Raw genomic sequence first — 24,861 nt, 5'->3', positions numbered from 1 at the left:
AGCATGCATGAAATCCATTGGTGATAGATTAGGGAGGCAGGAGAAAGCAAAGCAGGGAAACCTCTGTGATTGGATAAAAGGTACAATAATAGACACATACTTCTTTTACGTAGGTGGTTACAGGATAGTTAACAGTCAACAGTTAACAAGATATCAATAACAATGAGAAAATTCCTGGTCTCTGCCCTATTGCATTGAGGGCCTGGAAATTACTTTGTTTTGCAAAGACATGTGTTAGGTGTGCCATCCCAGATGCAAAAGACAACAGGTTAATGTGAAAATTAACCTTTGTCAGTGAAAAATACTGCCTCAGGAAAAGGCTACGAACCATAAGACTCTGATTGCTCAAACCGTATGTCCTCTGGCCACCAGGCCAGTGTCAAGAAACAGCCTGAGAAACGAACAAACCTGAGTTCGAGCAATGGGAATGAAAGAGACAAAGTTATGGGATCAGGAGGACTGCTCTCTGACGAGGAGCAGCCCCAAATGGCTTCAATGCCTTTATTGTATAGTAAGTGACAATTGGTAATGAGGTGAGGGTGATACAAAGTATCGCCTTCAAGGCTACATAAACACTCTTTCAGAGTAAACTCCCTGCCTCCCGCGTGAGCCCAGACCGTGGTAATTTCTTTATCTCGGCTCCTCATGGGAACTTGTGGGGAGGTTTGAGTCCTTGACTTCAAACCCTCAGGTGACATGGGCCATGTCCGGACACGTCACCAGCTCCCAACAGGCCGGGGAAAGGGCTGCTTTACTTTCCCTTCTTGTCCAGGATCGGGAGGGTGAAGCAGTAATTCTAGCTAAAAACAGAATGACTAACTGCAAGCGTAAAACTAAAATAACTATGAACACCTGGCAGTGATAAACTGGCACCAAAAGTACGAGGCATGTCTTCCCTCCAGTCTCTGCAAGCAGACACTCTCAGGTGACTGAGGGTCTCCTTCATGATGTGCAAGGGCCTCATAGGGACTCTAGAATACAATTGTAACTAGACTTTGACCCATCTGGGGAGTGCATATAAGGTTTGGTCGCCCAGCATTTCGGTCCTCAGGGTTGTTTTAGACAGCCTGTGAGAGAAACCGAGGCACGTAAACTGAGCGAGGGTGACCATCAGGCTTCACAGCCTCTGAGCACCTCCTCCACAAGCAGCACACTCTGACCCACCACATTGATCCCCAAGGATTCGGCTCGCAGCCGTGACCCTCGAACCCACACTCTCGCCGTATAATCCTATCACCCATGTGTTGTTACGATTTAATAGGCCTCACCGGCCCAACTGGTCTGTTTAACCTACACTTTCGCTGGTCTCTATGCTCCAGGAACACTTGCATTTGTCCCTCAGTTAAAAACTGGACAGGAACCGTTAGACAGGAATCACTTTCTAGGACAGGAAATGGACCCTCCTCTTCTTACCTGTGCCCTAATGACATTGTAGGGAACATCGCTGGGCTAGCTCTTTATTTTTAATATATTTTTATTGATTTCAAAGAGAGGAAGGGAGAGGAAGAGAGAGCTAGAAACGTCAATGATGAGTCAGTGATCGGCTGCCTCCTGCACGCCCCCTGCTGGGGATCAAGCCTGGAACCGGGGCATGTGCCCTGACTGGGAATCTAACCTCGATCTCCTGGATCCTAGGTCGATGCTCAACCACAGAGCCACGCTGGCAGGGCTGGGCTAGCTCTTTAAATTGGCAGCTAATAACCTGTATCTGGAGGTGGTGAATGCCGAACTCTTTGCAGGAAAACAATAAAGCCAGTCGTCCTCAACACTGTGGCTTGAAGGACAAGGTTAACTGTGGTCTCTTTCCTCCCTGCATCTTTTCATAGCTATGGAGTTCCCTCTCTCTCCTTCCCTCCCTCTCTCTCTCTCTCTCCCTCTCCCTCCCCCTCTCTCTCTCCCTCTCCCTCTCTCTCCCCCTCCCCCTCCCCTCTCCCTCCCCTTCCCCCTCCTCCTCTCCCCCCTCCCCTCCCCCTCCCCCTCTCCCTCTCCCTCTCTCTCTCCCTCTCTCCCTCCCTCTCTCTCTGCAGACTGCCACACTGTGCAGGCATGGGTGGAGTATTTAAGAGCCATTAGGCACTCGCCACTCCCGCAACAGGATGAGTTGGTCATGGACCAGGGAAGTTTGCAGTAGGGACCTCGGTGACTGCAAGACAACGTCCATACACCCAGGAACACTGTGAAATCACACAAGGCCCTTCCCCACAGATTTTCCCTGTTAGGTCACTAGTTCCAATGGAGACAGAGTTTTTTGGTTGTTGTTTTTTAATATGTATCTTTCTTGATTTCAAAGAGAGGAAGGGAGAGGGAGAGATAGAAACATCAAGGATGACAGACAGTCATTGATGGGCTGCCTCCTGCACACCCCTGACTGGGGATTGAGCCTGCAACTCCGGCATGTGCCCTGAACCAGGAATCAAACTGTGATCTCCTGGATCCTAGGTTGACGCTTGACCTCTGAGCCACACCCAGCCAGGCTGGGGAGAGAGATCTTTGCCCTTTGGCTGGAAGGATGTTCTTTTCTTCACTTTCTCTTCCTTCCTTTGTGTCTGTAGTTAAACTCAGATGAACTTCTTTGAGCTTCTTGAAATCCTCAATGTAGCGCTAAGGGTTAAGGGCTGAGAGACCCTAGGCTACAGGTAAGGGTCAAGATAACTAAGAACAGGGGAAAAAATAGATGGCTGTTCTTTAACATTCACGTTTCTGTTGGAGTTGCTTTGTGAGGGTCTGAACAGGACATGATGCTGGATAAATGAGAGCCCAAAATATTCTGACTTGGAAAATGAGGGACACTTGGCGGTTTCTAACCTTCCTAGACAAGGCCCACAGGGCTCACCCCCGGGGCCGGAGGTGCTGTCCCTGGCTGGCTGCCCAGCTCACATGCAGGGAGTACGCCCACCCTCCCTGCGACTGGGCATCTGGGGCTGCTGGGAGGTCTGCCCTCAGGGCACCAGGAAAGCTCCACATCCCCTGTCCCCCTGGGCAAAAGGGACCCTGCCCTGCTGTGGTTCTCAGGCCACAGGACTACTGCCCGGACAGCCCAGACACTAGCAGGGACGCCTCTGACTCTCGGCTGGGAATTTACGTCCTCCGCAGATGGGAGCCAGTCCACAGTGTCTGCAGATACCCCATTGGGGTGACATGCCCCTGGGGGTGAAATGTGACGAGTCCCTCAAGCTTTGGTTTTATCTGTGTGTGTGTTTTTATCTTTATTGTTGAAAGTATTAGAAATGTCCCTTTTTCCCATTTACCCTTCGCGCCCGCTCCCTTCCCCTCTCCAGCCTTCCCCTCACTATCATGGCTCCCTAACGAGCGTGAACACTATCGCCCGTCCCTCACGGGCATGGACACTATCGCCCGTCCCTCACGGGCATAAACACCTGCAAGTTCATTGGTGACTCTTCCCTCCTCCCTCTTCCCTCTGAAACACCTCGGTCTGTGACGCTTTATTTCTGAAGCCTTTTTGGACCTGCCTTAGTTAAACATAACTATTACTCACGATGCCACTTCGAGATTTAAAGTTCTCCCAGTGACTCTCCTACTATATTATTTCACCTGTTCTTTGACTATTTGAGCCCCACGCACTGTTCTGTCCACGACTTGTCTGGGGAGGATGTGCTGACAGTCCCCCGGGTGCAGCGCAGCCTTCACCACACACGACCTGGGTACTGTTCGTCCTGAAAGGAGGGTGACAAGGAAAGGCGCCCACGGGCCCAGGAGAAAGTCCGCGTCCTGAGCACAGTCTGGCGGCAGGAAGGCCCGGTCCGCCCTCAGGACCTGCGGGCGCTCGGCTCTCCCAGCTCCTGCGGCGCCTGCGCCTCACCGCCGCGGGGGAAACTAGCGGGAGAAACCGCCCGCCGCCGAAGGCTTCTTGACAGGCACTCGCAGGCCCCAGAGCAGCCAATCACCGCGCGGTGGGGCGGGTCCTTCCACAGGATGCGAAGACCCGCCCACCAGACGCGAGCCCAAGATCCTGACCGTGACTGACAGACAGGCTCCATGCTATGCCCCGCCCTTTCAGCTTCTTCTGACCACCCATTGGCCCGCAGGGCCCTGTGATCGCAGCACTGATTGGTGGCTTTGCCTGACGCCTCTATAAGGCGGGAACCTAGCCCCGGGCGCCCTCACTCCTCCTGAGGGCAGGTAGCGCGAGGGGCTCAGAGAGGGCGCTCGGCCAGGGTGGGCAGCGCAGCAGGAGAGCCGGGACACTGACAGGAAAATGGGGGCCTTGCTATACGAAACCCTTAGCCCGAGGCCTTCGAATTCCAGCCCAAGACCCTAGATGCATCTCCTCCTGAGATGCTCCAAGTCCTCTCAGCATTGAAGGACCCCAAGTCTCCTCACCCAGATAAACACTAAACCCCCCAATGCTCACATCCCCAGACACCCTGAAAACCCCATTCCCCTCAGCCGGGGGCACTCTAAATACAGCCCAGAAAGACCAAATCTCCCACAACTCAAACCCTAAATGCCCCCATCCTGGGAACTCAATGTCAGGAAGCCTGAAACCCCTTAATGAGAGACCCCAAATCTCCTCACCCTCAGAGGTCCCAAATCCTGTCACCCGGAACATTCTAAATGTCCTTGACCAGAAAAACCCAGGTCTTGTCCAAGTCCCCTCAGGCTGAGAAGTCTCTGCCCCTTGGAGACTGCGCCTCGTTATGCGCAGATCTTTCCAGAATGTCCAGGTGGAATTCCCTCCATTGTCGCCGGCACAGCCCCTCCTAGCTGTCAGCGCGCCTCCAGCCTCCACCCTCAGGGCCCCCAGACCCCAACTTTCCCCTCAGGGCCCCTCAGGACCCCACGGTCACCCCCCCAGGCCCCTCACCCACCCCTGACCCGCCTCCCCAGGGCCCCTCAGACGCCCCTGCTGAGCCCCCCAGGGCCCCTCAGACGCGCCCCGGCTGAGCCCCCCAGGGCCCCTCACACACCCCGCCGCGCCCCCCAGGGCCCCTCAGACGCCCCTGCGGCAGTGAGGCGGGAGCTGCGGGAGCGAGTCTGCTTCCACCGGCGGGTCTGCATGGCCGCGTCCCCCTCCCAGCCGTGCCCTGGTCGCAGCTGGGTCCCACGTCTTCCCCTCTGGACGCCCTGCCCGACGGGGAGACGGGCTGTCACCCTCTCAGCACCTTCTCGTTCCACAGGCACCTTGGCCTCAGGCTCGGGGACTCGGGGTCGCAGCACCATGAACCCCGACAGGTGCTCGCAGGGGAGCCCTGAGGAAGAAGGGGGAGAGCGGGGTGGAAACCCAAGGTGGGAGCTGGGGGTCCGCGGGGAGCCGGGGAGCAGGGCTGGGTGCCCCTCTCTGCGCATGGGCAGCGTGGAGGCCGGGAGAGCCCCCCAGGGGTCACGGGCGGGGTCAGGTCACGGCGGGGGCACGAGCGCCAGAGCGGCTCAGGAGCCGGGACGCGACGGGCGGGGCGGGGGGCAGAGCGCTTCGTCCCGGCTCCGCAGAGGCCACAGAGGCCTGGCTGCTCCCCGCGTGACGCGGAGCGAAGGCCCCGCTGCGAGTTCTCCCGCAGGAGTGAGTTGTCCACGGAATCTATTATTGTCTCCAGGCCAGAGCCGCTCTCAGAGACATTTCCGTCTACTTCCCCCGGGAAGAGCGGGCACAGGAGGGAGACGGGAGAACGCGGTGCGGGAACGTGAAGAGGAGCCACGAGGGGCTCCCAGCCTAGGGGGCGGCGGTGCTGGGCCGGGGGACCCGGGACACGGCGCACGGGGCTGTCTCTCCTCAGGCGCTCTGCCTGCAGCGCCCTCCCGGGTGGGCACCAGTCCCGGGGATGCTGCTCCTGTGTCAGTGCAGGGCTCGCGCTGGCCGCGCAGAGCTCTCAGCACCTGGTTCGGGACTCTCCATCCCCCCTCCCCTCCCCCCTCCCCTCCCACTCAGTGGCACTGGCTTTGTGGCATTAGTTCCTCCTTCAACCTCTTCACTTTCAGGACCAAGATTTGGTTTCCTTCCAGGTCTCAGAGCCCCTCGACCAGCTGTCATGTCACCGCAGGCAGGTCACCAAACCCCAGGCGGAGGACCCTGAGGACTGTGGTGAGGAGTGGACCCCGAGGCAGCAAGGTGAGGGGCCTGGAGAACTCAGAGGTGCCCTCCCGGAATGGACCTGGGTTTAGGTCAGGCTGCATCTCAGGAGTTACCAAGGGAACTGTGTTTGCTTGTTCAGCAAACAAGCAAGATGCAGAACTGTGTTATACAGTAAGGGGCTATTCATATAAACTCTTTAAATGTGTAAAAGAATTATATGTTTTTATTGTTGACACTATTACAGAGGTCCCCATTCCAGTATATAGTTATATATGTTGAAAGCACACCCACGCCTTTCTGCCCCCCCCTTCTTCCCCCACAGCGTATGGCTCCTAAACGCTAAAGGACCCCAGGAGGTTTGCATGAGCATCAGCAGCTTGTTCCTGGATAACCCCCTGAACCTGTCTCCAAGGCCCTTTCTCTGTGAATTGACAATGGGCCAAAGCAGCCCCGCCTAGGCTGATTGCTTTCCTATAACAATGAGCCAAAGCAGCCCAGACTAGGCTCTCCTGCTGCTTCTTCTGTCCTAAGCCCTTCCTTGTTTCACTGTGCCCATCTTTAATAAACATACTCTCAAAATAAAAATAAATAGATAGCCCTGGCTGGGCGGGCCAGTCAGTTGGAGCATCCTCCCCTACACCAAAAAGATTGCAGGTTCGATTCTGGGTCAGGGCACAAACCTAGGTTTTGTGTTCGATTCCCAATAGGGGTGCATACTGATCAATGTTTCTCATATCAGTGTTTCTCTCTCTCTCCCCCTCCTTCCTCTCTCTCTAAAATAAATAAAAATTTATCCTTGGTTGAAGATTTAAAAACAATAATAATAACCCTGACCATTTGCTCAGTGGTTAGAGCATCAGCCATGGACTGAAGGGTCCCAGGTTTGATTCCAGCCAAGGGCAGGTACCTTGCTTCCAGGCTTGATCCCAGGCCCCAGTCAGGGTGCGTGCAGGAGGCAACCAATCAATGTGTCCCTCCCACATAGATGTTTCTCTCTCTCTCCTTTCCACTCTCTCTGAAAAGCAATGGAAATAATATCCCCAGGTGAGGATTAAAAAACAACAATAATAGACACAGCGTGGAGGTGCAAGAGGATATAGGGGGGATAAATTGTAATGGAAAAAATAAAAGAAAGAAAGAAGAATAAATAAATATATATTTATAGATAATTAATAAGCATTAAGCATATAAAATACAAAAGTGAGTAAGAACTAACTAATTCAGAACAGCTGTCATCACAGAGGAGGAAGGTCTGGAAGGTGAGCGGTGCTCTAAGACGTGGCTGCCTATTAGCTTGCATAGGGACATATGAGAAAAATTAATAATCATGGTGATTAAGGGGGTTGGGCTGTGGGCCTGGGTAGAGAGTAGTTCATCACTTAATCAGGTCCTGATGTCTGCCATGGCATCATTCTGTCAACTTTCATGAAAGTGTGGTCAGTAGGGTCGTCCCGCTTTCACGGGTCTGGGGTTTAAACACAGCTGAAGTCAAGATGTTATCTCTAACTTACCCAAAACTCTGTGTCTATGGCCAACAGACCTGAGTCTTTGTTCCTAAGACTGTGTGATGTTTACCAGAATCAAATGATTAAGAAAGGGGGTGGACAGCCAGTACATGCAAAGGTGGAAGGATAAGAAAGGAAGGAGGCAAAGTAGTCACGGTGCCATTGGACTGGACAAGGCCAGTGTGAATCAAGAAGACAGAAAGGAGAAACAGAGTTTGTGAATGGTTACGGAGCCTTTATTACATTTCTGTCATGAATAGCTAATTTTTTACATAAATGTAATAGATAACTTATAAACATAGGAGGAAGCAGAGATGATGCTTTCTCTCTTTTTTTTTTTTTTTAACATTCTAAAATAATTGATGTCCCCAATAGAATCATAGGCCTTAATGAAACCTCAGAAAACATTTTCCAGTTATCCTTGGACTATCCTTGTATTACTCTCTGATTTAGAATTCTCTGTCCCTAATAAGAATCTCCAGATTTTGGAAAAAATTACCAACCAAAACACTGATTTCTCGTCATCTTTTAGTCAAACCTTCTTGGGCGACCTTCAGAGTAGAACAGAGTAAATACCAGAAGGTGTGTATTTCCCAAATCCTGTTGACAAGAAAATCTTACTCATGGATGCAAATGCAAGTAAGAGTAGGAAAATGCAGAGAGTATCCTAGGAACCGCTGCCTTCCTCTGCTGATCTCTTCAACACAATGTCCGATATTATCATCTTAATAGTTGATGACAACAGCAACAAGAGTAGCTACCACTCATTTTATTTTCACAATGTTCCAGACTTTAAGAATTCTACGTGAATAAACTCACTTAAACCTTACCCCGCTCCTATGAGCTAGGTACTATAACTATCACCATTTCTGATGAGGAAACCAAGGTTTCAGACATATAGAAATGTTTGATTTTTCTGAGATCGCAGTATCAGTGGTAGTGCAATATAATCCACAGCCTCTTCTCTAAACCACTTACAAGCTCATTAAACCAGTCATACTTCTATACATTTTACCCTGTCTTATTCATATATCACTACATCATTCATCTGATTGGTGATTCCAAACTCAGCTCTTTTCTGCTATGCTTCAGTGAGGGATGCACTAAGACCCTCTAACTAACAGAAGCTCATTGACGTATAGACAGTTTGTACAGTGGGTGGTCCCAGATGAAGAAGGGTGCAGGATCCCCGGTATCAGAGCCTCCCACTCTAATAAAAGAAAGCATCTCCCATCCCTGAAAAGCTTCAGGTTTGATGATTGAGGAACAACAAATAAATAATAACGTGACTTAAGGACTTCATCTATGATACACACTATTCAATAGAAACTTATTCATCTGGAACTGATTTCAAAGGTCCACTCCTGTAGGAGGAAGTACCAGCTTCTTTCTCTGACCTCTAATTAGGCCACTCTCATCTTGTTTGGAACCATTTGTTCAGCCTGCCTATCTCTGCATTGTGAGCTCTTTGAGAGGCTGATTCTTCTAAGAAGCCGCAGGCTCAGCTCAGGGTCCCTGAGGGTCCCCTGAATGTTTGCTGAATGAATGATTTCATATTTACAAATTAAACTAGAGGAAGGTCAATGAATACTAAAGATAATTAATGTGCAATTTCAAATATGGAGATGGCTGAGGGGTAAACTGATAACAAGACTGTAATCTCAGAGTCATACTGTATTAAATAGCTCACAAAACACTTTGGTGTGGACATCATTATATTTCATCTTCACTATAACATTAACAATTAGCATGGGCCCAGCCGGGCATGGCTCAGTGGTTGAGCGTCAACCTAAGATCCAGGCAATCAGGGTTTGATTCCCGGTCAGGGCACATGCCCGGGTTGTGGGCTCAATCAATGACTCTCTCATCATTGATGTTTCTATCTCTCTCTCTCTCCCTCTCCTTTCCTCTCTGAAATCAATAAAGATATATTTAAAAAAAAGAAAAAGAAAAAAAGAATTCGCATGTTATCGATCAGGAAACTGAAGAGAACTAGCTAGTGATACAACCTTACTCAAACATAATTGATGGAAGCCAGCTAAACTAATCACAAATATTCTTTCCAAGATACAACAATTTGCAAATTTCAACACCAATTTCTGTATTGTTTAGATATGTTTCTGCCAACTATTTCTTTTTTCTCTCCCCAGTACCCCTCACTTTCACTACTATAGAGAAAACTGAAAGGAAAGAGCCTTAAGGCATGGGTTCCAATCTTGGATTCACTACCCACATGGCCCTTTCTTTTCCCTCTAATATTCATACTTCCCAGGTATTTCCAAGGGTTGTGGGAGTATTAAAGTCATGCATGTAAAATATATCCTAAGTCTTAAAGCATTAAGAAATGAATGTTGTCTTTTAACGTGTGACTTTTACATTGCAGGCAATGTCCAGGGCACCATTAAGTAATGATTCCAGTTTGAAAGAATTGTCAGGAACAGCAAATCTGCTGACCACAAGTGGTTCAGAGCCGGCCCAGAAACCAGTACCCCCTCCTGGGGAAGCAAGTACCTCTGGACAGCACTCTAGACCAAAATTGGGTAAGAGAAAATAATTTGGAGGTTTCAGTTCCACTAAGTCCTCTAGAAAGGCTGGTAAGTATGGCTTATGTATGTGGGGTAGACTGCAGAGGCCTGGATTGAAGCTGGACTAAGCTGAGACAGAAGGTAGCACTGGAACTTTGGGCAAATCTTATAAACCCTGAGCTCCTGAATGCTCATGTGTAAAGAGAACATAGGATACATAACTCATATATTGTTTGAGAGCATTACATTATATTTAAAGTAACTGAAACATGCAAGTTTTCCAATAAATGCATCTGTGATAATAGCAACCATACTTTCTTGGTGTTGTATGCCCAAGCCTTTACTCAATACCTAACACATAATGTGCCCTCAATAAATATTTTATGAATGAGTAAAGATTGGGAAAGATTTTCCCTGATAATGGGAAAAATCTAGAAACTAAAATTGAATCAGTCTTTGGTAGTCTTTGTGGAGTCTTAGTCTCTCTTACTTAACAGAGGAAAATGCCAAGAGTATATAGAAGAACAGGTAATAATTTTTTTTAAATATATCTTTATTGATTTCAGAGAGAGGAAAGGAGAGGGAGAGAGAGAGATAGAAACATCAATGATGAGAGAGTCATTGATCGGCTGCAGCCCACAACCTGGGCATGTGCCCTGACCGGGAATCGAACACTGATCGTCTGGATCCTAGGTCAACGCTCAACTGCTGAGCCACACCCGGCCGGGCAGAACAGGTAATAATTTAATGGGAAGAGATTGTGTGTTTTCTGACAAAACAGGAACCAACACTCCACACCCCACCACCCTCTCTCACCTGCTCTTCTCCAACTTAGAACTCAGGAGGAAGGGGATGGAAGTGAAGATGTACAGCCTACGAGAAAGAAAGGGCCACATGTACCAAGAGGTCAGCGAACACCCAGGACGGCGACTACCTCTGTAAGTGACCCTCACCAAGAAGCATGTTATATCTTGATACAATAATTTCATCTGGTCATTGGGTGCCCAAATCATTCCTTTCTTCTAGTGACCTGGAGTACAGGATTGAGGCTCAATTATGTGAGTGCCTGGGTTCTCTCTGAAACTCTTTACATCCAGGAACATGCACTACATCTTTCCTGATCCCTGTTCCTCTTGCTTCCAGATTGTGAGAAGTGTCAGAATGTCTTCATTGACAGCTGTGCTGTGCATGGGCCCCCTATATTTGTAAAAGACAGTGCAGTGGACAAGGGGCACCCCAACCACTCAGCCTTTACTCTGCCCCCTGGGTTGAAAATCAGACTGTGAAGCATCCCCGAGGCTGTGCTTGGAGTGTGGAAAGAGGAATCGGATCTGCCGGTGGGTCTGCACTTTGGCCCTTATGAGGGCCAGATCACAGAAGATGAAGATGCAGCCAACAGTGGATACCCCTGTCCTCTGGCTTCACACATCCCTCCTGTGGTTTGGTGGGAACCCACCTTCTACATGCTAGATCATGGGTGGGCATAATATGGTTAGCTCTGTGTACTGAGTGGAGTTTGTATGAACAGGGAGCTCCTGTTTGAGGATCAGACCGTGAGTGGGAGCAAGGTGGTACAGACACAAAAGAGCGGCTCCTCCCTGTGAGACTCCTGCTCTGAATGGACAAATGGACTCAGACATATAGATTATGAGTCAGAAAAATATCGTGTGGTCACCATCGACAGTTGAATCCCCATGCAGGCTGAAGGAACCCTAGCCCTAACGCTAACAACCCTAAGCCTAGCCCTAGCTCTAAACCTAGCCCTCGCCCTCGCCCTCACCCTAGCACTAGCCCATTTCAAAGAATGGATGAATGAATTTGTTAGTCTTTTGCCAATATTTCCCAATCCTTAAGTTTTTAAGAGTGACTGTCCTTATTTTACAATTAGTCTTTATAGGGCCACAGGTGTGACTCCAAAATATCCAAGCCCACCAAATCTTTTTACCTCCCCAAAACCTCCTCAGTTCCTCAGATTCACATAGATAATTGGCTTTATGAAACCCAGTCCTCGGACCTTTCAAATGCAAATACCTGGTCAAAAACTCTTATCTAGATAATCTTTTAAAATACGGAAATAAAATACAAGTTTCTGGGAGGTGAGCCTTTTTGAAAGGAAAGAAAAAGGAAAAGAAAAAGGAGAACCTTAGCAATCTATGTAAATCAATTTAACTTATTTCAACTATTCCTTTTTAAATTTCAAGCTGTTGATTTAATGTCTTATAATTTGTGGGAGGTGTGCTTTTTGAAACTGAGAGTATGTTTGAAATGTGTTCATAAAACTCAGTCTAAAGAGTAGTAATTGCTTACTTTAGAGGGGTCACTAAAATCAAAGGTTTTAAAGAGTTACGAATTTTAATTAATTAGGAAGAAAGTGTATGCTTTGGATAACAGAAGGTATAAGGTACGGAAACATATTTTCAAGGGAAAAATAAAGTGAGTTGTTCTAAAGGTGGTTGTTTCAGAATGGGTAAAAAGGTCTGAACTTAATAACACACTCAAAGAATATAAAAAAGACAAGGGAAATTGATAATCAATAGACAAATTGATAATCGTAATAGATTTAACACACCTCTCATTCAGGGACAGAGCCTACCTCTTTCAGAACCAATAGACGCCCACTAAAACCTCAATGTGATGTAAGAAACTTCAACAACATGACCCGCAAATGGAGTTCAACATTCACAAATAATCCGCTCTACCCCCAGGTTTGCCTGATCACCTGCGCCCGGGTGTTATTCCCAAGGTTCCCACGAGGCGGCAGCATTCAACATGCAGGTGATGCCCTCTACCCGGACGCTTTTCCTGAGCTCCTGCGCCCGGGTGTTATTCCCAAGGTGCCCAGGAGACGGCAGCAGAGAAACACGCTTGGAATGTCTCTAAAGTGACCGTGGCCAGGGCGCAGAGGGAGCAGAACAAAGGCGCTACACCCTCTGCGCCCCAAGGATCATGATCCTGGGAACTGAATCTGACCGGGGCCTCCTGGGTGAAACGCGCAGGGAATGCTGTTGGCCGAGGGGCTCCCCAACTCTGTTTCCACTTCACGGACAGAGGCCGAGGCCCATGAAGGCAGCCAGTCCGCAGCCAGCTCCGTCAGGAACCTGGGTGTCCAGCCTCTGGGCCCCAAAGATGCGACGTCAGGCCGGGCACCAAGCAACATCACGTGGGCTAAGACGTCACGTTGGCGTGATATTGTTGGGGGCAGAGATGTGGATCACCCTCTGTTAACCGTGACTGTGAAATGGGGAGGGCACCTCGTAGGAACAGGACCCTCGTTTAATGATGATTCACCTTACTGACTATAGGGGATTTTCCTACAGACCCCGGGAAACTGCCGGATGTGCTACGGCGCAACCCACATCGAGCCCACTGAATAAACCTCATTTCAGCCTCAGGACACGTCCCAGTGGCTGCCAGGGCAAGAGGGTTTAAAGGTCACTTCCACCACGAGGACACGTTAACTAGACTGCGACAGAGGGGTTGGCGTGTCACTGGCAGCCCGGCAGAATACCGCGGTTGGTTAGAGGGCCCTCCAGACTAGGACAAGGTTGCGGGTTCGATCCCCGCCAGGGCACATAGAAGAATCAACCGATGGGTGTGCTTCGCGGAAGCAGATGCACCGGCTGGGGCCCCTGGACGTGGCCTATGGCCCCCGAAGTCCCCCAAGTTACAGGAGCCGCTGTGACCAACAACGCCAACCGCATCCTCCCCCACGCTCAGCACCAATGTCTCAGGGCACAGAGGGCACCCGGGGCGCCGAGGCCACCACCCCCTTCCCAGGGAAGAGGGCCTGCAACCACAGACCTGACAGCTTCACCACCCCGAAGCCCCGCCCTCGATGCTCAGACCAGGCGAGCGGCTGTGGAGAAAATGAAATGACTGAGGTGAACGAGGAAATTGCCAGGTAGAAAACTCCTCCCACCTTGAGATGGGAATGACTCTGGAAAAGAAAGGAAAGCATCATCGGGAAGTTGCGACTCGAAGGCATCCTTGGCCCACCTGGAGACAGACCAAAGCATCCTAATGAGACAGAAGCAGATTCACCGCAGAAAGAACACCATGGCCTACGACCGCAGCATTAGAGTTCCCGAGGCACCTTCCAAATATGGCACGGGCCAGAGAGCCCACAACACTTCTCAGCAGAACCCAGGGAACTCAGGAAATCTCCCGTTTTCATCAGGATAAAGCTGTCACTTGTGTTGAATGGACGAATGGCCACACCTGCTTCCCTAGGGCACTGGCTTGGCTCTGAGAGGTGGCTCAGCCCAGGCTTCCCCCTGAAAGCTCAAGGAGCATCCTGGCCCCCCAGAAGGCATCGCTGCAAGCCTGGCTGTCAGCCCACTGTGCCTGGAAACCCACACAGCATTACTCAGGCAGGTGCCCTCTGCCTGACTCCCCCTCCCCCCTGAACAACCCTGCTCCCCACTGCACAACCCCCAGCTCCCATTCCATTGACGTCCAGCCTCAAGGCCTCATGTCCTGTGTTCATCTTTGGCCAGCTGATTCACTCCAGGAGTTAGGAAGGAAGCCCACGCTACCTCCTAGGAAAGCCTCACCTGGCTGGATGGCGGGGACTAGGGCTGGGAAAGGTAGACGGGGCAGGTGTGGAAATTCCTCACCACGCTCCTTGGTTCCCCCTGTCTGCATGCTCCTGGACTGTTGCTCTGGCCCCACACACAGCCAGTCCACAGCACCCAGGATCCCCATGGCCCTCCCAAGGCCCTTTAAGACTACAATCTGGATATGAATCCAGGATCTTTATGCTGCTCAGAAACTCTGACAGCCTTTTTCTGGGGAAAGAAAAGGCCAGAAAGAGGCTGCAGGAAAGTCCCAGGACAATCTCAGGAAAAGGCCTGAGCACCATCCTTGGGACAGATATCCTGTCTGCCCTCACAATTCGGGATGTTCGTCTGAGGGAAAAAACACCCTCTTCTTTTTGAGAGATGCTGGCTGGGGACTGTTGTGATTTCCAGAAACAGGTAAGCAAAGCACTTTATTGGCACTGTCTTGGTGGGCATCAGTAAACCAAGTAAGACTCCCCCCATAGCCTGTGGATAGTGTTGCCTGAGCCACAAGGCTTTGCTGCCTTACCTCTGATGGAAGGCAAATTCTGGAGCCTGCGGCGGGGGCTGTGTCACCAGGAAGCTGCCCACCTGTCTGCCTGCCTGGCTAACACTGGTGCCCGGACCCTCCCCCTGGTATGTGCTCTGGGGGCTGCTGCTGGGTGGATCCGCGAATCCTGCACATAGGGAACATCCACAGCCCAATGTGGGGGGGATGGTGCCCGGCTCACATGCAGCACAACCAAGGCAAAGCTAGGAATTCTCTTAAAATATATCTGTCAAAATACAATATTGGAAGACAGAGTTTAAGAAACACCCTCGAAAGCATGTCCAATAACAAAGAAAAAAAAAAAACCTAAGAAACAAGGTAACCATTTTGGAAGATTGGTCCAGGATTTCCAACATCCACATCACATCTGTGCTCGAGAGAGAGACCTGAGAGCATGGAAGGAAGAGATCATCAAAGAGACTATTGAGTAAGATGACCAAACAATGCCCAGGGCTTAAAGGAGACCTTGATATTGTATTTAAACTCAAAGGCTTAGCACCAAGGTGAATTAGAAAGACTCTTACCTAGGACTTAAAACTCAAAACAAAACCCTCCTTTTCAGCTTTAGCCGTTCACAGCGGATGGGATATAAAACAAAAAGAGTAACCAGTGAACTAACAAAAACAATCCAACTCATAGGTACAGGTCCCAGAAGGGTGGTTACCTGGCAATAGGGGTAGAGGAGGGAGAATTGGGTGAAGGGCTCAAAATACAGGGTAACAGCTCAGGCGGGGTGACTCCGTGGTTGAGCGTCAACCTATGAACCAGGAGGTCCGAGTTTCAATGCCAGGTCAGGGCACATGCCTGGGTTTCGGGCTCGATCCCCACTAAGAGGCATGCAGGAGGCAGCCCATCAATGACTTTCTCTCATCATTGATGTTTCTCTCTCCCCCCTTCCCCCCTCTCTCCCTCTCCCTTCCTCTCTCTGAAATCAATAAAAACATACTAAAATATATATATACAAAGGTTAAGCACACAACTCAGTATACAGACACCAAATTATGATGAACGGTACCTGACAATTATGTGATGTTAGTAACCAGTTACCTGCATAACTTTAATCTTTTCAAAAGCGCCAATAAAGGAATCGCAGGTGACCTGCAGAGAAGGAAATGTCCGAGCGACTTATGACTTATCAAGGACCCTGGCTGACGCAGTGATACGAGGCCTTCAGGTTTCTAGTGGGAAAAGTATTTTAAACTCTGAATTCTGTCCCTGTCAAATCGTTAGTCAAATGTGAGGGCAGATGAAAGACAACCTGAGAACCATTTATGAGGAAATTTATTTTTCACTCACCCTTTACTGTCACGTTAACTGAAGACAGTCTCGGACATAATAGGGGTGTCGGGACAGAGAGGGTGAGACCTGTGACTCGGGGCACCCTGGAGCCGACCCAGGGAAGCTACTGCAGGGGCTGTCGGGAGGACAGCCTCACCCCTGGCTCAGGGACACATCCCTGGGATGGGGACAGGGAGGAGGGCTGCAAGCAGCAAGTCTTCACTGGGGACACTTCAAACACTAGAAAGACTAAAGGATGTGAAAAAAAGCAGGCGATGGAAGAATAAAAGGAAGACAATTAGAAAACCCAAGAAAACATGTCTGCAACCACAGAAGACTCAGAAATGTGGGGCATGGGCCGCAGTCATAGCCCAGGCACCTTCCTGAAGAGGTGGGAGGTCTCACGATGCTATTGTACTGGAGGACAATACAGATACACCTATCCCAGTGCACATTCTTTAAAGGGACTGATGACAGCAATGACCCTTATTAAATAAACCAAGATAATGATATTTCTACTGTGGGGTGAGAGTCAGGAGAGGCAGGTCTCAGAATCCTCACCCTCCGCTGCAGGGGCAGGAGCTGGCAGGTCCTCAGGAGCACTTTCATTTTCTGCTCTTTCCTCACTGTCTTATTTTGTCTCATGTGCATATTTTATTTTGACAAATAAAATACATGAGAACGATAACCTGGGCAGACTGAAGATGGTGGCGGACTGAGTGGAGACTACCCTGCCGCTCTCCGGGGACCAAACTGGAATGACAACTGAACTTTAGAAAACCATCCTGAAAAACCAACTGCAACTGAAGATGAGCTGGAAGGCAACCTCATCACCAAGGAGGCAAAGGGAAGATCGCATAGAGACGGGTAGGAAGTGCAGAGGCACGAGAGGGCTGGCTGGGCTCCCACAGGCAGCAGCTGAAGGTCCGGAGGGAGATCTCAGCTGTGGGGGGCTCCCACTGAGGACTCTGGGGCCTCAACCCCTGGTGGGGCTCTCCAGCCCAGAGAACCAGCACTGAGATAGGTGCCCACATAACATCTGGCCCTGAAAAGGAGCCTGGTTTCTATCTGCCAGGGGGAGACACCTGGAAATGCAGGCGCCCACTTAAAGAGCCAACGCACAAAGTTTCCTGTGCAGCCACTCACCTTGGGCTTCAGCAGAGGCAGGGCAGAGTGGACCGTAGCTGTGTGAGGAGAATCTAGGCCAAAGGCACCCCTCTGGATTCCTGTGCCGAGCCATTCCCCAGACTGCAGAGGCACACACTTACCTTCCAAGCAGCTTTTGCCTGAGGAGGAAGCAATTGCCCCACCCTGCAAGAAAACCTCTCGCCCTATCCCCCTGGAGTTTCTACAGCATGAGGCTCATTAAGAGAATCAGGTTTATCAGCCTGCAGGCAGAGGCAGGCCTCAGAGTGCTTTGAGTCTTTGTCTGATCTGCTTCTGGACCCAGGCCTTGCAAAAGCAGACTTAGGTGTGCATCTCGGTCCTGTCCGAACACACCCAGCCCCAACAGAGGGGACCTCAAGCTGTGGGTTATTGATAGCTCCAAACAGGGTGCTCAAGGCCACTCACAAACAGCGTCTGGCATTGGCCTGCACTACAGACCCTCCAAAAAAAACAGGTTGTCCTAGCAGGCCTACCTAATATATAGAAACAAATCCAAATAGGCAGCTGTTATGACAAGCTTCAGCTGCTGACCCCAACACAGAACGCTAACACAAAACGTAGCACAAACTTTCACCCTAACACTAACCCTAACCCTGGCCTAAACACTGGCCTTAAGCGTAACCTTACCCATAGCCCTAACCCTAGCCCTAAACTTAAGCGACAACCTAACCCAATCCCTAACCCTAACCTAAACCTAACACTAGCCCTAACCATAACCCTTGCCCTAGCCCTAATCCTAAACGTAACCATACCCCTAACCATAACACTAACCCTAAACATAACCCTAGACATAACACTAACCCTAACCCTAGCCCCAATCCTAACCCTAAACCTAGCCCTGACCCTAAGAGAAACATAACCCTAGCCCTACACCTAACACTACCCCTAACTGTAAATCTAGCCCTGACCCTAACCCTAAATGTAACACTAGTCCTATCCCTAATACTAACCCTAGACCTAGACCTAGCCCTAGCCCTAGACCTAGCCCTAGCCCTAGACCTAGTCCTACCTTAGCCCTAACCCTAGCCCTAACCTTAACCCTAATCATAACACTATCCTTACCCCTACCCCTAACACTAGCCCTAAACCTAAACAAAACCCTAACCCTAAACCTAGCCCTAAGCCTAAGTGAAACCCTAACAATAGCTCCAACTCTATCCTAGCCATATCCCTACCCCTGAGATAAACCCTAACTCTAGCCATAACCCTAACACTAGCCCTAGCTCTAACCCTAGTCATGATCCTGAAACTAATCCTAATCCTAACCCTAGCCCTAACCCTAACCCTAGCCCTAACCCCAATCATAGCCCTAACCTAAATGCTAAACTTAGCCCTAAACCTAACCCTAATCCTAGTCCTAATCCTATTCCTAACACTGAAACTAACCATAACCCTAAACGTAACCCTAACCCTAACAATAGCTCTAGGCATAAACCTAACCCTAGCCCAAACCCTAACCCTAAATCTACCACTAATCCTAATCCTAAACCTAAACCTAGCCTTAAACCTAACCATGGCCTTAACCCTAGCCTTTAACCTAGCCCTCTCACTAACCTTAGGACAATATCTAATTCTATCCTAACCCTAGCACTAACCTTAACCCTAGCCTTAGCCCTAAGTCTAACTGTAACACTAGCCTTAACACTAACCCTAGCCCTAACCCTAAACCTAGCCATAAACCTGGTCCTAAGATTAACATTAGCTCTAACCCTAACCCTAGCCTTAAACCTAAAAGTAACCCTAGCTCTAACTCTAACGTTAACACTAACCCAATCCTATTCCTCACCCTAACCTTAGCCCTAACCCAAACCCTAGCCTTAATCCTCACCCTAGCCCTAACCGTAACCCTAACCCTAAAACCCTAACTCTAACCCTTAACCCTGACCCTGACCCTAACCCCTGACCCTGACCCTAGACCCTGACCCTGACCCTAAACCCGGACCCCTAATGCTAGCCCTAGCCCTAATCCTAGCCTTACCCTAACCCTAGCCATAGCCCTAACCCTAACCCTAGCCCTAACCCTAACCCTAACCCTAACCCCAACCCCTAACCCTAACCCTAACCCTAACCCTAACCCTAGCCATAGCCCTAACCCTAACCCTAACCCTAACCCTAACCCCAACCCCTAACCCTAACCCTAACCCTAGCCCTAGCCCTAGCCCTAACCCTAACCCCTAACCCCTAACTCTAACACAATAAAAGAATGCTATGATGAGCACAGTAGACATGAATTCATGGGTCAGAGGTCAAGGACCATAAAGCTAGGCACTATCACAAGTGCAGTGACTACGGCAAGCAGCAGCTACTATCTGACAGCTTCCTAACCAGGCACCACTGTCACGAGGTGTGTGCAGTATCGCAGTATAGGGAGATGCAGCCACTATCTCGTGAGGCAGCCAGTACCTTGGGAGGCAGGCACGAGGATGAGAGGCATTCATTACACAGAGAGGCATCACTTTCTAGAGGCAGCGATTATCTCAAGGGGCAGCCAGGATTGCCTAAGTCAGGAACTATGTCACCAGGCAGCCAGTATTGCGAGATGCAGCCACTATCACGAGAGGCAGCGACAATTGCAAGTGGCAGCAACTATTGTGAGGCAGACACTATCGTGAGAGGCGGGCACTATTGCAAGAGGCTGGCACTATTGAGAGAGGCAGCCAGTATCTCGAGAAGCAGCCAGTATCACAAGAGGTAGACATAAAATATGGGCCGCCCTAAAATCTGGGGGAGTTGAAAACAGAGTCAGAGGCATCTAATCTAACTAGTGGCGGCCAAGGAGACCCCTGCCCAGCCCACCCCTGACAGATGGGCACTGAGCCTGTATGGGAGCTGCTGCAGGGACAGGAGCCTACCACCCACCAGGACCTCTCCTCATGTGCCCAGCATACTCTGGGTATAGACAGCTGCATTATTAGAAAGATTTTATTCTATTGAGACTGTTAACATAAGAAAACATTCACCTGTGAAGAATTTTTGAGTTTATTTGAGCCAAACCGTCGACATATACTGTGGAGCAAAATCTCAAAGGGTTGAATTTATGACCAAAAGGGAAATATATGAACCAAAAGGGGCCCAATACTAACCTTACAAACTCAGGCAATGACTGCGTGAAAGCCTTGGTAACTCAGAGACCTAAAGTAACTTCAAAGGACAGTCCAAAATGAACACTTTTTAACTAAAAGCAGTTTGTGGCAGACGGTCATGTCCTAGATGAGAACCTTCCCTGACAAAAGCCATCTTCACCCTGACTAGGCCTGTCTGTTGTCTGTCTCCTTTTAGTTTTTCTTATATTTGGAAAATAGAAAGATTTTAAAATTAGCAATATTTTTAAAAGTCATAAGAATAGCCCAGCTGGGCATGGCTCAGTGGTTGAGCGTCGACCTAGGATCCAGGCGATCAGGGTTCGATTCCCAGTCAGAGCATATGCCCGGGTTGCGGGCTTGATCTCCGGTCGGGAGCGTGCAGGAGGAGGCTGATCAATGACTCTCATCATTGATGTTTCTATCTCTCTCTCTCCCTCTCCTTTCCTCTCTGAAATCAATAAAGATAAATTAAAAAAAAAAAGTCATAAGAATAATAGTCATAATAATAAAATAATAGAATTACTAGTATATTTAGTTCCATAATCAATTTCTTGTTAATTTTGATTATTTGCCAGTATTTATATGAATTATTTCTTAGAGTTTTCTAAATTTTTCTTTACTTAAAGACAAGCCACATCCTAGGAGAAAATATTTGCAAAACACACATCTGATGGGGAGAAAAAGGGGATATCTGTAATACTTTCAACAATATAAATTTTTTTAAAAAACATATCTGATACAAGATTTCTGCTCAAAATATGCAAGGGACTATAAAAAACAACCCCATTAAAGGTGGGTAAAGATCTCAAACACCTGCCATTCTCTGGAGCATTATCTCATCCTGTTGAGATTCTGCTTCCCAGAAACTGTCGACAGTTTGGCTCAAATAAACTAAAAAAAAAAGTCTCTATATGTTTGAATGTTTCTCACACTGACACTTCACATATATTATTAAAGCAATACTGTATTTGTTTTCTTTTGCGTTGTCCTTTTTGCTGTCACTGTCTTAGATTTTATTCTATGTATGTGATAAAACCATAATTTGTAGTTATTTTAAATTTAATCTGCCAATTTTCATTTAAAGACATTTAGAAATAATTTTTATTACTATGTGTTTCCACATTTTACTATTTTTAGCGATTCACATTTTACCATTTCTGGCAATTTTTTTTTTCAGTTTAGACTTTTAGTCAGAATATAATAATGTGTACATCATATTGTGTCATGTCAAGAGGGATGCAGAGTTTCATAACTTGATTAGGTGGTTCCCACCAGATTTATACATTATTATATGTGTGTGTGTGTGTGTGTGTGTGTGTGTGTGTGTGTGTGTGTGTGTGTAGTTTGACTTTGTTAAAGTTCTGTTCCCCAGTTGCCTGGCACCCAGTGGCTACAGCGCCCATTGATGATTCCTGCCTGAATAAACGATTATATAAGCGATGGCAAAAAGGTGGCTCTATAATATTCTCATTAATTACATACTTTTTCACCCAACATTCTCCTGAAAAAGAAACTCTCCCTTCTCCCTCCCTGCTCTTTTTTTGTGGATTCCTAGAAACTTTTTGTTGTTCAATGTGTTAAAATCCATTGTAAGCAGATTGTTTTGATATTTAAATCCCTCAAAGTTGAACAGCGGGAGCCCCTCAATGCCTCCATCAGGTGGCTGTAGCTGGCTTCCCCGAATCCTAGAGCTCCCTGGGCTGGCCTGGCCACAGAAGGAAACTCTTCTCATCTGCGTCCCCTCCTTCCTCCCCGGCAAGGACACGATAATCCCACCAGGCATCAGGGACGGCCCTGCTCCTCACGCCTCAGTGCTCTCAGGCTCACCTTCACCCCCTGGATGCTGCTGCCTAGCTCAGGCCAGCTGCAGCCCTGGGCCCGTCTCCCACAACCAGACGCACGGGCCCCAGGAAGCCCCAGGAAGCCCCCCTCTGCTGTCACACCGGCCACAGCAGAAACCACCACCCTGTTCCTGGACTCTGAGCCAGATGTGGACCCAGGTCGCTCCTCGAGTGGAGGGGAACTCCCACCCCAAAACGAATACCCAGAACCAACCCAGATCTTGTCACTCTGAGCTACAAGCCAGAGGCCCTGAGCATCCCAGCCTCGGCCGTCCTTCATCACTGACCAGGCTTGCATCACCCCCTCATCTATGTCCACGTGCCCCCAAACCATTTGTCAACCACCCCTACACAGCACCCAAGCCTGCATCTGCTCAGTACTCACCCTCGCTGCCCTACCTGGGCTCTCACTTGCCAGGTCCTGATGGGCAGGCCAGCCTGCCACCAGCCAGGTTCCACCCGCCCACTGGCCCTGAGACATAAAGCCTGCCAAGGCAGCTCATGAGGAACCTCCGCTGTCAGCCATGAAGGGGAACAGCAGCTGTCACCTTGCTCTGCACCTGCGCGCTGACAGGTGCTTCCAGCACATTCTGCTGTTGGGGGGTGGGAGGGGACTGGTAAGCTGTGAAAATCCAGGCACTGGGCCCCTTACAGTAGATGATGCCCACCTATCAAGGCACCCAACCCCTCCTCCATCACAGGAAACAAATGTGGGCAACAACCCCGGCCTCTGCCAACTCCAGTCCCCACCCCAGCCCAGCCTGACCCAACCCTCCAAGCCCTAGGCCAGCCAAGCTCACATGAAGGGAGGGTCCTTGCATCAGGGGCTTGACTCTCCTCCCCCCCGCCCCCGCCCCCACTTGTGACCCAGGGAGCATGGAGTGAGGAAAGAAAGCTGAGGTTAGGGTGATGGGCAGGGTCTGAGGGCAGGTGGATTTGGGGATGTTGTGGAGGAAGACCACAGGCAGATGAGGCAGGGTAGTCATGGGGGACACCTGGGGCAGGTGAGGTGCGGGTAATTGTGGGGTAAACCTGGGGCAGGTGTGGTGTGGTAACTGTGGGGAGCACCTGGGGCAGGTGAGGTAGGCATTGTGGAGAAACTGGGGAAAGTGGAGACCACTGAGGTTGGAGACCTAGGGACATTAGGGGCTGGGATTGGGTTGCCATCCTCCTGTCCTGGCATTATGTCGCCCCCCACCATGCAGGGCTGGCCGCAGGGAAGGACAATGAGTTTTTCATGGACTTCCTACAAATGCTGCTGGTAAGGTCCCCAGAAGAGCTCTATGAGGGGCCCCTGGGCAAGTACAACGTCAATGCAGATGCCAGGGCCGCACTGACTGAGCCCAAGTCCTGCATAGTTGGCCTGCATCCCATGCACAAGGTGGAGCTGGTCAAGCGGCTGGTACTGTGTCTGGGAGGGCACCCATTCTCCCCAGACCTGCACCCCACACACCCCAACATGCCTCACCAGCAGGGGTGACATCCCAGATCTCACTGCCTGCAGAGCAGCCCTCAGTCCCTACACACACACACACAGGCACATGCACACACCCCAGCTCCCCAGCTGCTAGGGGGGAACTACATGTGCCAAAGCCCATTGTCCCCCAGAGGGTGGCCTGCACCTGTTTTCCTGATGGAACTGTGGCTCTCTTATTGGTCACCAGGGATGAGACCCCACCTGTGTCTGCATTCTAGGTGCAAGTGCTGGGCAGTGAGGATAGCACCTAGTGGACCCCAGATGTGCGTACAAGAAGCCATACGACCAGCTACATGAGCAGCCATGGCCACATCAACCACTGCAACTTCCCCATGCGTGAATCTATCCTCAACTGTTCAATCAATAAAGTCTTCTGCAGTACAGGCTCTGGTTCCTGTCTCTTCCCACACTCAGGGACACAACCACACGTGTGTGCACGCGCACAAGTGCACACACACACGCAGGTGCACATGCATAGGGTCACACGCATGAAGCATGCATGGGTAAGTACACCACACCAAAGGCCCAGGGGGTTGAGAGCAATTCACTCCCCAAAGTCACCCAAGAGCCTGGAAGACACCCAACCCAGAGGCCCAGGAGGAATCCTGCGGAAGTTGAGAAGATGGCACCTGCTCGTGAGGACAATGAGTCTGAGGGTCCAGCTGGCCAACAGGGCACCAGAGGCAGAGCAGGGTCTACAAAGGTCCCACAGGAGAACACCAGCTCCCCTCAGGCTCCCACCCACATTCACCCTGGACCCCAGGACTCCTTCTCGACTGTTCCCAGCTCAGGTCTCTGTAGGGGGCAGGGCTCAGTAGGTTCAGCTCTGCCCCTCACCTTTGCTCCTT

The 24,861-nt window shown here is 49.8% G+C and overlaps 1 pseudogene across 1 annotated transcript; it reads left to right on the top strand.

The window, feature by feature from the left end:
- Positions 1-9,919: 9,919 nt before the first annotated feature.
- LOC308561638 (histone-lysine N-methyltransferase PRDM7-like) lies at positions 9,920-24,264 on the top strand (annotated as a pseudogene). Its single transcript has 5 exons — positions 9,920-10,073; positions 10,894-10,996; positions 11,202-11,468; positions 23,742-23,938; positions 24,232-24,264. The product of its transcript is annotated as a histone-lysine N-methyltransferase PRDM7-like (transcript).
- Positions 24,265-24,861: the final 597 nt, after the last annotated feature.

This window comes from Miniopterus schreibersii (genome assembly GCF_964146895.1).
Source record: "Miniopterus schreibersii genome assembly, chromosome: 9".
NCBI lineage: Eukaryota > Metazoa > Chordata > Mammalia > Chiroptera > Miniopteridae > Miniopterus > Miniopterus schreibersii.
Note: the sequence above shows the minus strand (reverse complement) of the source record. Positions and strands in the feature narration are given on the sequence as shown.